We start from the raw sequence: 13,378 nt of genomic DNA, 5'->3' as shown, positions 1-13,378 counted from the left end.
AAACATACAACATACTAGCTTTCCTAAACATGTTTCTTGAAGAAATAATTATCCACAGAGTTCTGAAAATGTAAAATTCTGTGTGAATCCACAGATGGTGTTTGATTCCCAGCCTAGAGAGACAGCTGTTTCTTTTTATACCGCTTTGTTACTTATTATCAACACACTGACAGCACTAGTAATGTGTTTAGGTAAAGTCAAAGGGACTATTATTACCCCCCCCCCCCCCTTAGAGGAAGTAAGAAGGCAAAAATGACTGATTTGAGACAGCCAGCATGACTTTATCAAGGGAAGATCATACCTGAGCAATCTGATGGCCTTCTATGATGGTGTGATGTTATCAGTGGACAAAGGGAAGGTAACTGATGTCATCTACCTACACTTGTGCAAGACATTTAACATGTCTCCCCACCACTTCCTTATCTCTAAATTGGGGAGATAGAGATGTGCATGGTGGACAATTCTGTGGATAAGGAATTGGTTGGAAGACCATTGACAGAAGGCTGTGGAGAATGGCACTCAGTCCATTTGGAGGCCAGTGATGAGTGATTTCCCCCAAAGGTGTGTCTTGGGATCAGTGCTCTTCAACATCTTCAGCAGTGACATCAGTGATGAGCTCAAGTGCATCCTCAGTGAGTCTGCTGATGAAACCAAGCTGAGAAATGTGGTTTTCATATTAGAGGAAGGGTTGCTCCACTCCTGGGGATGTTCAAGACCAAGTTGGATGGGGCCCTGGGCAGCCTGGTCTAGTATTAGTTATGAAGGTTGGTAGCCCTGCATGTGGCAAGGAGTTGGAAATCAATGATCCTTGGCATCCCTTCCAACCTAAGCCATTCTATGATTCCACAATTCTACGACTGCTAAATCTCTAGCTGAGATGGACTTTATAAGTTATTTCAAATAATGGAAATGTTAATCTAGAAATTACTAAAAAAATAAAAAAATACTGAGCATTGCTCAGATCCTGCATGTTTTATATTCTGTCCTAACTTAGTGACAGGCCTTTTGACATGTTACACAATTGCATCTCTCATTTTACTAAACAAAATGTTCTTATCATGCATTCAGGCTATAAAATTACCCTTTTTATTGTGTAGGTTATGCAGTTTCGTGGCTTTGAGGCTTCCATAAATCACATAAACCTGATGAGTTCATCCTGCTGATGAGTTTGTGTTCTTACACAATTGTTTTAAAGTGACTTCTTATTGCTAACTGTAGTTGTTCCATTATACTGGGAATTAAAGATTAAAGAAACTTGTTTAAAGAGTGCTTACTGCTGTCTTTTAGCACAGGGAGCACTAATTTGCCATTGTTAAAAGATTAAAATGTACAGTGATTCTTCATTTTGCAGTCTGCAGTGAAATTAACTCTTATGAGAAGAGAGAGGGATTTGGAGGTGCTTCTGGGTGAGGTGTAAAAACATTAAATGGGTCATAAAGCAACCAGCAATGGCAGCTATATACAAAACCTTCTGGGCACTGTAAAGGAGGGCAGGATTAATCTGTTATCTTCACATGCAGCATCAAGAGTTACTAATAGAGAAATAGTACTTTGATTCCCTTGAGAAGCATCAGGGAAAGAAAATAGCTGATAAAAGAGGCCTGAGCTACCTTGCTAGTGGAATGCCTAAAAGTGACCCTCTTCTATTGAAACCTGCTTCTTTGCTACCTGGGTGACTTCTGACAGAACTGTTCATGCTCTCATATTGGCTTCCCTGGTCAGATACAATTAATTTGCAGAGAGATTATAGAGGGACTCTTGACAGCTTTCGGTCCAGACTTCTGTACCCTGCTTTGCTCCCTACTAGAGGCCTAGAGCTGAGATCTCTGTCTTCAGGTTCTGCAGTTTTTCCACATGACTTCTGGGATGCAGTTTGATGTGTTACATCACACTTCTAAATAAGACAAGTAAAACTTCCTCTGCACTTATCTTGATTATAGTTTTCAGTGGTTAAATCAAAGGCAGCAAGTGAGACGCTTTTAGAACTATTTGGGAAGTTTTAAAATTTTACTCTTTCATTTCCCATTTTTGAACCTTTACTAACAACATGGTTTGAGTTTTCACTCATCTTCACCAAAAAAAGCAAGCACGCAGGAGGTTGACGTGCTACTGGAATAACTAAGAACTTCCTTTAATCAGAGTAGTTGAACTGCAGGATTTTTTATCTTATTTTCTTCCTGTTGGAGTTTTCTATTTTTTCCTCTGGAATGGCTTAGTGTCTAATTAAACAGAGCTCTAATGTGTTTTTTGTCTCTACTTTGCTTCTGTAATGTTCACCATCTGTTGAGTAGTTTCCTGGGAAGACATTCCAAGAAACTGCTTCCTTTCAAGGATTCTTGAAATACTTACAAATTCACTCGGTAATTCTGCTTCTTGTTTTGATATTTTTTCACAGAACCTGTTTTCTTGGTATCTTCATTCATTCTATCAGAGTTAGTAACTAACACCTATGAAGAAAAAGTATAGAATAATTGTATATACAGACATATCAGCATAGATCTTCTAAGAGAGAGGAAATTAGGCTTACGGATGTCTTGCCTGTCTATTTCTCCTATGAGCCTTTTATTTTTATTTAGGCCTAAAATGTAATTTAAGTTGGACTGCTGAAATGCCTTAAATCAGCTGCCTCATTTAAATGCCATACTCTGGCAATACTGACTGCATCCAAAAGGCAGAAGTTTTCTGCCCTCAAACCTGCTGCACAATAATTTATTTGTTGTCCCACTAAAAGCTATTGCATTATCTGCCTTGTCAGTAGATTCTGACATTCACAGTGCTTGGCCCTCACCCTGGGACACATAAAACCCTCTTGATGAATTACTTATGAAAAGGCTAGGTAGACAAGAGGCACAATGACAGTAACATATCTCTATTTCTTACCTAATTCAAATAGAGCAGACAGTGTATTTAGTGTGTATGCTTTGCAGAACTATAGCAATGTTGTAAAATGGCATTCATTTTATAGCTTTTATCTCCTTCAGTGCCCCTCTTTTCACCAAGAAGAATAGCAACTGATGAAATAGCTTTTGTACCTGCAAAGGAGTTAGCCCTCAAAGCACCTATTACATTATAATTTTTTTATTATTATTATTTGCATATGGAATTTCCACACAACATCAAGTCAAATTCAGGGATTCTGCATCCTCCAGATTGTTTTCTAAGCTGTACGCTGACATCTGCATCTTCAACATGAAAAACCCATCAACAACTTGATTAGCATAGAGGAGGTTTCTGCAATAAGAATTGATCATGTCCACATTGAAGACAGAACCCACTGGCTGCTGGATCAGCAAAGGGCAGAAACCTGATCACAGACAGAACTGAATGCATGGCACAGTTCACTAAGGAAAACCCAAATCCAGGCACCTCTAAAACAAAATATTTTGCATCAGTTTCTCTGGGAAGTGACTGAAATAGTGGACATTATTTACACAGCTGGTAGTCCTTTCTATCAGAGTAAGTGATTAACACCTGAAAGCCTCTTGGAAGCTGTGGTGAACTGTATTTCTATGAATGAATAGAGAAGATGTTGTTTCAGTATAGAATCAAGTATCTATGCAATTTCAAACTGATATTTATATAGCTATTCCATCCTCCCCTCCAAAGATTTGAATCCTAACCTGCAAAATTTGAGATTATAGAATGTTGTGAAAGAGAATTTATTGGCTGCTGAGAAACCATGCATTTCAGTAGGTTGCAGTGAAGCAATCTCCTAGAGAAAATATTTAGATATAAAAGAAAATCTAAAAAAGAACTGTCTTTTTTAGTTTCTCTTTGTGGTCTTTCAGGCCTTGTCAATAACTGTGGAAAGATGAAGAATAAATCACAATGTATTTATATTGCATTTGAGCAGGCAGAATGTTCTGTGCTGTAGCCTTGGACTTACTCATGTAGCAGAAGGATTACTCTGGGATAACTGCACAAAGAGTTCAAGCCTATGGTAAGTAAAGACTATAAATATTGTTCTGCTTAACTGTTTATTCTTGAGCATGACTAGACTTCTGTCTGTTTTCTGCCTCTTGTAAACATAGGGGAGGATCTCAACTCATCTCTAAGGGACAAATAAAAATATAAGCTGTTATTCCTCTTACCTTCTTGCAAAAAATTTTCTAGGGAGAATTCCTTCGTATTGCTTAATAGATTAAAATGTTGGAGAGTGATGATTCTTGTCAGAAAGTTTTATCAGAACTCCTTATCTATACTCTGTATGTTGTGTTTCTTTTCTCCTTCCTAGTTTTGTAGGACAAGATTTAGGAAAGAGAATTTTAATGGCTTATATTATACTGAAGTAAAAATCAACCAGCCTCTTGAATTTTGCCACAAAATTAGTCAAAATTTCCACAATTGTGATGAGTGAAATCCAAGTGAATGAATTAAATCCTACAGGGCCTGGGAGATTTGATTATAGTTTTTTATAACCAAATTTGATTAGTTATATATATATTTATATAGTTATCACAGAATCACAGAATGACCCGGGTTGGAAGGGACCTCAAGGATCATGTAGTTCCAACCCCCCTGCCTGGCAGGGCCACCAAACATACACCTTTACTAGATCAGGTTGCCAGGGCCCCGTCCAACCTGGTCTTATACACCTCCAAGGACGGGGCATCCACAACCTCCCTGGGCAGCCTGTTCCAGGGCCTAACCACTCTCCTAGTTATAAGTAAAGTTATAACTAATTATGTATAATTTACATATATATATATATATATATATATATATATATATATATATATATATATATATATATAATATAAGTATATTATATATTAGTATGGGAGATTGTTAGGCAGGGGATAACTTACATCTTTAAGGAAATAGAGATAATAATCACCACTGCATTCTTTTCATTCTTATTTTCATTGGCATTGTAAACACTCTCTAAAATATAATTGCATTTTAATAACGGGGTAGCTGAAGTAGATGAAATAATTTGTTCACTTTGATTGTACTTACATTATGTGTGTTGTTAGTTAAAAGCATATGATTTTATTGATTGCAATACAGTATAAGGAGCATTAATTATCATGTTTTATAGTGATAGATGTGAATCATTATCATTCTTTTTTTTTTCCTTAGTTTGCCATGCTATTTAGATTGGCCATTTTATATTTATTAAAAAGCATTTTGATTAGCAGGCTTTTGAAATATTCTAGAGTAGTTCTTTAAGATCTCATTCATTATGGATTGAAGCAAGAGGTTTTATTTAGAGCCAGTTACTTGACATAACTTTTATCTTTTGTTTAAAGAAATTTATCTTGCCCTTTAGAAAACATGACATTATTTGTTAGTTTCATGTTTGCTTTCCACCTTCCTTGCTGTATCTTTTGTCTTCCACATTCCTTTCCTTTAAATGTACTTACTGCTGGAGCTCATGAGCAGTGTTACCTAATGTCTCTGATAAATCTTTTAATCTCTGATATTTGAATGACAGGGCTAGCACATCGGCTCTTGCCACAGATTTTGGGATACTGACAGAAAGTACTGAAGAAACTCTTCCCATGTCATGTCTTTTAATAAGCAGCAGATAGAATTTTGAATAATTCCTATCAAATGTGGGCTTTTGCTTCACTGTAAAAGATGAAAGGACGAAGATGATATTTTTGCCTTTTAGATCAAGGAAACAAAACGTTTATTATAGCAGTAAACCTATAAATAATTAAATCCACTAATCATTTGCATTACACATTTTTTTCAAAAGACGTGAGAGAAGGAAGAACAAAACAACAAACTGAGGAGCAAACTTAGGAACATAGTTCAACCTTTCCAATGTGCAATTAAAATACTCTTCCCAGGGAGATTTAAAAAAAATTTTAAAAAAAAAGGAAAAAAAGAAATATAACGCCCAACAAAAATGAAAAAAACAAACAAAAAAAATCAACAGTATGGACTCCACTTTAGTGAGAGATTTAAGAAGCCCAAAGAACTTAGTGTTTGCTTTATTTTAAAGTGACTTAAAAGATGAATTGACCACAGTACAGACACCTAGCTGCTGTGATTTCTGAAAGCGAGTAGCTTATTAAAGTAATAGAAAAAAGCAAAATATTAAAGAAGGGCTGAGTTTTGCAAGATATGTCTTTGAAGAAAATCAACTGCTAATTTTCACTTATCTTAGGATAACTATTGAACATGTCTATCAAGCAGCAAGACAATTCTTTAATGCTTGCACTTTAAATCAAGACTTTGAGATACAGGTCAAATAGGAGATATCAGTAGGGGAGATGTGGCCTGTCTGACATAAAAAGGCAGTATGCAATCATGAATGATTTATTTGGCCTGAATTATTTCCAAGTAAAAGAGTTTTCCCTTTAATCCTCAGATTATCTACAGCAAGTATTTAAGTTGTCCTTTATGGAATGTTCTTGACTGAAATTCCTCATCCTAATTCCTCAAAATTGTTCACAGAGACTACATGCTGTGTATACTCAGGCTCTTTCACTTTGTGATGAGAAGACCTGAGCATGGTACCAAACAGATGATTGTAACCTGAGACATGCTTGTTGCTTTTCCTTGGCCCTTTAAAGAGTAAGAGTATATTCTGTGTATCACTAGGTGAGGACCAGGGTGCATGGTTCTCATTCTAACTTTTGGAGCAGGAATGAGGAAAGGCCTCTAGTGAGCCCTAGAGAGGTGTGTAAACAGTTGTCTAAATATTCAGAACCAGCATGTTTTCCTTATTTATTTGTATTCCTATTATTTGATGTCACATCTCCTACTTAGATCTTCAGCAGCAAAGTGCAGATTTTTTTTTTACCACGTATATTAACTTTTGTAGAGCAGATGCAGAAGTATCTCAATCCAGCTCCTTGCTGTCACCATGGAATAGAACAAGAACATCATGGATAGTAAACTTGAGAGATGATGTCCCCTTGTTCCAAGTGCTGTCTGTGCAGGTAAATTGGTGCCAAAACAGAACAAAACTATGGTCTTTGATTGATGTAATTATTTGATGTAATTATTATTTCAACCCCAGCAATATAAACGAAGAGCCAGTGATTGCAGACAGAAAGATTTCTATAGAAGGGGGTTAGTATCATACCTAGGATATAAGATTTCATTTTAGCAAGGACTTTGCCACTTCTCTGTATGCAGCTCCCATGTGTCCAGCCATCAACGGAGGTAGTGAAGAACTGTCAGCCACAGATTAAGTGGTACTAAAAGACATGGTCTCCACTGCCATTTAAGTTAGCTCCAGATTGATGAGATTCATCCAATTTTCCTTTCAATCAAGGTGAAAATCTGTTCTTCAAATAGAAAAAAGTTACTCATTTTGTTCCTGACAGAAAACACAGGAGGGAAGAATCATTATTAAAGAGGTAAAAAAGGAATAGTCTCTGCTGTCCTCACTCTCTAGTGAGATTAGTTTCTTGCAGGTCTGTGCATTACACATCCAGATCCAGAGGCTGGGTCTCAGTTCTGGAGCAATGAAGAAACAATGAGTAAATCAGCCTCATTTCTTTATAAGACTAGTGTAGCTTGGGTTTATAGTTCCCGCTGCAGTAAAATCTGAAGTGACACATGAGTCTAAGTTATGACATCTCTTCCCCTAAAAACAGGGGAAAACACTGGCTTTTATACTGAAATAACATTTGCCACATGGGCCGTGCTTTCTAGATGTGGCCTGAAACAATTTTTGCAGCAGTTAAAACTTCCTAAATTTATGAAGTGTAAGGGAACCAGAGGCCAAATGCACTACATCTTTTCAGCAGAATTCAATTTATAATTCTAGAATGAATACTAGGCTTTTACTAATAAAGCTCCTAGTGAGTCTGAGGACAGAAAAGATAAGCCCTTTTGCTCTTTTTGCTACTCATTTCTGGGACTGAAAGGTAAGGTCTGCAGAACACCACTTTAGGATTTCCTGAATAGCTTTAATGGGCTTTTAAAATTCCTACTCTAAGTGTTTTTCAGACTGTAGCTTTATTTCGGTTTTTATGTAGCACTTCCACCTATACTCCAAGCTATCTCTGAGATAGCCAGACTGCATTAAATATGAGTGTCACAGAGGAAGGCAGATAGAACTTTTGTTTTGCTTTTTTTTGAGTTTTGGTGGGGGTTTTTTTGTTTTTTTTGTTTTTTTGTTCTTCACCTAAGGCATCTCATCTAATATTAGACTACCCAGTCATTTACCTGCTTATGTATGTTCACACTGTTTATTGCTAAAAATCAGTGTTCAAGTTTAATCCTCATTGCAGCCAATGTAACAGATCTTCAGATGGATTAATTTTTGTGGTTGTCATGAATTTAGGTGAAGCAGTGGCAACTTTATGTCAATACAGCATTTGCTCTGCTCAGATTTAATGTTTCATCCATCTTGCCTGGAGTTTTCTCATCTTTTCTTGAAGGAAAAATAAGGAAAAGACAATATCCTCAATAGCTATAAATCACAGTAGGATTGACTTCAGATGGAGAAGGAGATGGGGAGATGAAGGAATAATGGTGTATAAGAGTTGAGATATCTGGCCATAATAGGCAGGTGAAATAGGGATTCATTGCAGTGCTGTACAATTTATTCCTTTTTTCAGGAAAGACCTGTCTCACATGAAGGGGGCAAACGTATGTCTTTGTAAGGTCTTTGTAAGTCTGTTCATACTGCAGTGGGTGAGGAAGCTGTGGGCAATTGCACTTAGCCACCCCACTTGTATTCTGTCCACAGATTTGGCCCCATGAGAAAAGTGGCTGCTCAGTGTACTAGAAAATGCCAATGGACTGGATTAAATTCAGGAAAGAGGGATCTCCTCATCAAATTCTGATAGCCAGAAGAGAAAGGCATCAGTATTCCCTATGAGCTGATAACAGCTTTAACAGATGTAGTATAACGAACACTACTGGGAGACAGCATGAGCGAATCATTCCTTTGCTGCTGTGGAATAGAAATTACATTGTCCCAAAAGGTTATACTGAAATAGATCTTCATGCCAGTGCGTTGTGCTTTATAAAAAGTTCTGATGCTTGGAGGTTGCTCAACCAAAAGTTTTGGTTATATTTTTTCCTTTTTATTTTTATTTTTTTCCCCTTTTTTCCTTTAAATATACTTACTTGAAGAAGTGACAGAAGTTTTAGTGTAGGGATACTTGGAAATGCGAGTTATTGAATATGTCAGCCTAATGTAATGCCTAGAGCAGGAAGCAATAACTTAGCCTCAGGAAAGGCTTTTAAAAGGGGTCTAGAATACACCATAGGCTCTGTTTTGAGGTTTGCTCTTATTTTTTACTGAAGTTGAAGAATGAAATGAAATAGTTTTTCAGAAAAGGTCCTTCCAAGATGACCCTATAAGTGTCTTACTCTTGAGACTGCTGAATGGATGGTGAGGGGATCAACGTTGTCGGTTGCAATGCATAAGGAATTAACAAATAATGAAAGAGTTTTCTGTAGCTTAGTTGAGAATCATGAACGTTACAGAATTAAGTAAGGCATGTAGAAATGTGCTAAATTTTTTTGGAAAGAGAAGTATAAGATGGGAGCCTATTTCATGAAGTCTGTTTTTTTTTCTATCTTCTTTGCTTTTAAGAGTATACCATTATCACTTGACATCCAGAGTCACCTATGCTAGCTGTGGAATTCATTTTTGCATAGGTGATGTGGACTGAGGTGAGCACTGCTTTGGAAAAAATCTGAGCTATGAAATTTGGATCCTGAAATGGTGATTTGTGAAGTTTTTTAAATGTCTAGTAGTCTTTTTAATTTTGCATAGGTTCAGCTTGTATGGGATAAACTTGGGGCCATGGCTCCATTGGCTTCCTAAGTGCTACCAAAATAAATCAGAACTCCACAGTAATGGAAAAATACATTGTTTTTTATTCAGTTCTCACTTCTGGTAACATACAAGTGGACGAAAAGAAATTTAAACTTCTGAGGCTTTTACCCATACACTGTAAAGGCTTCTTCATGCACCATAAATGTTCAGAATCATTACTTTCATTTACAGAATTGTAATCATTCTATATATTTGATAAAATCAGATTGATTCTGAGTGTGGATAAAGAGAGCTGATTTAATAAAAGTCAGCTATGTTCACAGCAAGTAACTGACAAGTTGTAAAGGAAGGCTCTCCGGAGAGTTGTGGCAGTCCTAAATGGGCTGAGAAAACAATACGAACAGTTAGTTACTTGTTTTCCTCATCTGCCTTTTTAGCTATGTTTGTTCTGCAATACCAAATCAATTCATTGACAGTGACACTGTAAGAAGAGTCTCATTTCCTGTCAGTCATGTATTAAAAAGTCATTGCTCAAGACTGGAGTGTCAGACAAAATAAACAAGTTAGATTTTATCTTTATGTAGAAGACTGTGATCAAGATGGTGACTTTTACTTCACTTAAGAGAAATTAGGTTTCACACATTTCTGAGAGAAAAGAGAATCATCCTAAGTTCTTCAAAGAGGCTAAAGCACCAAGTCACTCTCTCTGTTTGAAGAATGATCAGTTCTTCTAATCAGCATGAACCAAATGTCCATTTCCCTGACAAATGCACTGCCAACATTAATGAAGTCTATTGATGAAGCTCATGAACTCCTTGTCCTACTTACAGATACTGTAGGATTACCAGGCATCTTCACAGCTGGATGAGTAGACCATTATATTTCACACCACGGTATATAATAAACTCAAGGTAGGATGACACTAAAAGTTTTGGGATGAGCTAACCCTCTGGGGCCTTCAAAAATCCAGTCCTTGGTCTGCATGGAAGTATGGTATGCTAGATGCTTAGCACCGAGTTTATCATTGCAGGCAGCATTGCAAAGCAGAGAGAAGAAAAAAAAAGTCATTTAGATAAAGCAAAACAAATTTGTGCTAAATAATTAAGGATTTAATGTTTGTGGCTTTTTTTTTTTTTGTTGTTGTTGTTGCAACTGACCTATTGCTACAACCAGTAGCAGTAAAATGAAACTGAGATGTTAATAACTAAGTAATTCTTTCTGATGATTCAGATCTTTAACTAATTTTATTGGAATGAGATTTTGCTTTGCTTGGAAGGTGAAAATTACTGATAATGATCCAGTTGCTAATTTGGGAATTGCATTTTTCTAATGATCGATGCAATTAGTGAGAGTTGCTTGGATTCTTTGAAGCAAAAGGTAATGTTACAGATTTGAAATGTTTTCGGTAATCACTTATGTGTGTAACTCTTGGCAAACTGCTAAAATAAGATAGTGATAACACTGTGATGATTATTCCTTTTTTCTTCCTAATTTTATTAGTGTTCCTCTTGCAGCAAGTACCTCCGCTGTTAATAAAAGAAAAACAAAATAAAACAAAAAACCACCATGATGTGACAGAGGGAAACAAAAAACATCTTTACTCTTTCCACTTTGTATCTGAGCATGTGCACGATGTGTCACTAAGTCCTATATTTTACTTAAAAATAAAAGAGGAGAAATGGAAGGTGAATTATTGATTAAAGTTGCTGGGAAAACTATATTGACTTTATCAGAGGCCATTGTGAACTCAGAATGAACTCTCAGTTGCTGAAAGCTCACGACTGGTGGTAGCTACTGAAGGTACATCAGACTGGCTGACACACACACCTCAGCATATCTCTCTAAATCCCCTTCACTTGTCTTTACCTTGCCATCACCACATAGAAAATTGCAATGGACACATAGTTTGGACTGAATTTGCTCTGGAAGAGATTCCATTATTATTATTATTATTATTATTATTATTATTATTATTATTATTATTATTATTATTATTTGAATGGAGACAGCAGGGAAGGGAAAGGAGAAATAAAAACAGAGGAACTGAAACTGCCTTATGAATTATCTTTTTTCTAAGAGAGGAAGAATGTGACTAGTACTTACGTGACAATGGTAGACTACTTATGAAGTCCAAAAGTAGAGCTTATCCATTTTCATTCAAGAGTATATCCAAAGAGGTGTTTCCACTGCTCTTATATTCACAGGAAAAGGAAAGAAGGAGAGGAGAAGACTAAGAATAATGCTGCTGAGATTTCAGGCAATTTGCTAGTCCATGTTATTTCAATACTTGATGTGATCCATTTGCTGGGAAAGAATCCTCCTGAACCATAATCACTGGTCTTGTGGCAGTGGATGTTATAATGGCTCCCCCGGGGCTGTCTCTGTAGACAGCATTAAGGTCTCCTGTGGTGTGCTTTGCTTGATACAGAAGATTTTGTATCAGTAACATACCTCTAAAACAGAAGAACTGTATCCATATCCAGTGAGACACCAATTGTAAGAGCCTTCTGTTTTTCCCATGAGTTGTTTGTGGCAACCAACCTTGTGACAGGGTGCACCCAACTCATTGTAAGTTAAGATTAAACTCTATTGGTTGATGAGTGTTTTGAAAAAACATAAATACCAGTGTCATGTCTGCTTTCCAGGTATTCTCTGTAAATCACAAGTTGCTGAATGCCATTAACTGCTCTTAGGCTGGGGAAATTTTGACTTTGCAAATGCACACATATAAATGACAATGTAAATGGTAAGTATGTGCCACAAAGCAACTTCTAAGTAATTAAATATAAATTTTCTGCAAAAGTTTAGTACTGATAGATGATGCACTGAATTATTACTTTATTTTCAGAAATGGATGCAGAAAAGCAACCTGTGCATTGTATAAAGAAACAGGGTAAGTTCCAGCTTATAGCGACATGTAGCGCTTGGTCTTAAGTATATTCTAGTGAAACAACAAACATTGCTAACCAAAAAATCTCAAAATCTACTTGCACTGTTTGTCCTGACTGTATAGTACACAGATATGGAGAAGCATTTCTAGAGGAGAGGAATGTTATAACCTGACAAAAACACCACATACTTCAGAAACTTACATTGTAATTTCTAATGTTTAATTGATGAGATGTTGTTTATATAAATTCTTTAAATGCAGCAGATGGACTTTTCAGTTGCCCTGTAGCAAGTGTGTGTACCAGTCACCATTAAGCTGCGCAGAGTTTTAGGTAACTGCTTCTAAGGAAACATCCTTTAGGGTTCTTAAGGATATCAGCTGGTTGTCCTGGGGTGATAACAAAGGCCTGGAAAATGCAGTTGCAGGACAACATGAGAGGCCCTCAGACTATAAGCACACAGCTGCTTTTTATGGATTAGCACAAATGCAAGCTGGAGATACCGATTATAGATCATGACAAAAAAGCATCCTGTTTGGCTTATCTGTGCTGATTAAAGTCATGAGAGATGCTGAGGTGATCCTGGAGAGTGTTGAGGCAAACAGGAATCTCCTGCTGGAGAATATCCAGAGTCCAACTCCTTTATATTGTGAAAGATAGTAATGTAAACCAGAAGCTTCCTGTTAGATCTTACGATAAGCTGTGTGTGGAGGGTTCGTGTAACTTAATCAGGAGCAGAACCGTGTATCAGCATATGGAAATTAACTATAAGTCATTATGTAGATGAAGC

This window comes from Coturnix japonica, chromosome 3, assembly GCF_001577835.2.
Source record: "Coturnix japonica isolate 7356 chromosome 3, Coturnix japonica 2.1, whole genome shotgun sequence".
NCBI lineage: Eukaryota > Metazoa > Chordata > Aves > Galliformes > Phasianidae > Coturnix > Coturnix japonica.
This window is presented reverse-complemented; position numbering follows the sequence as displayed.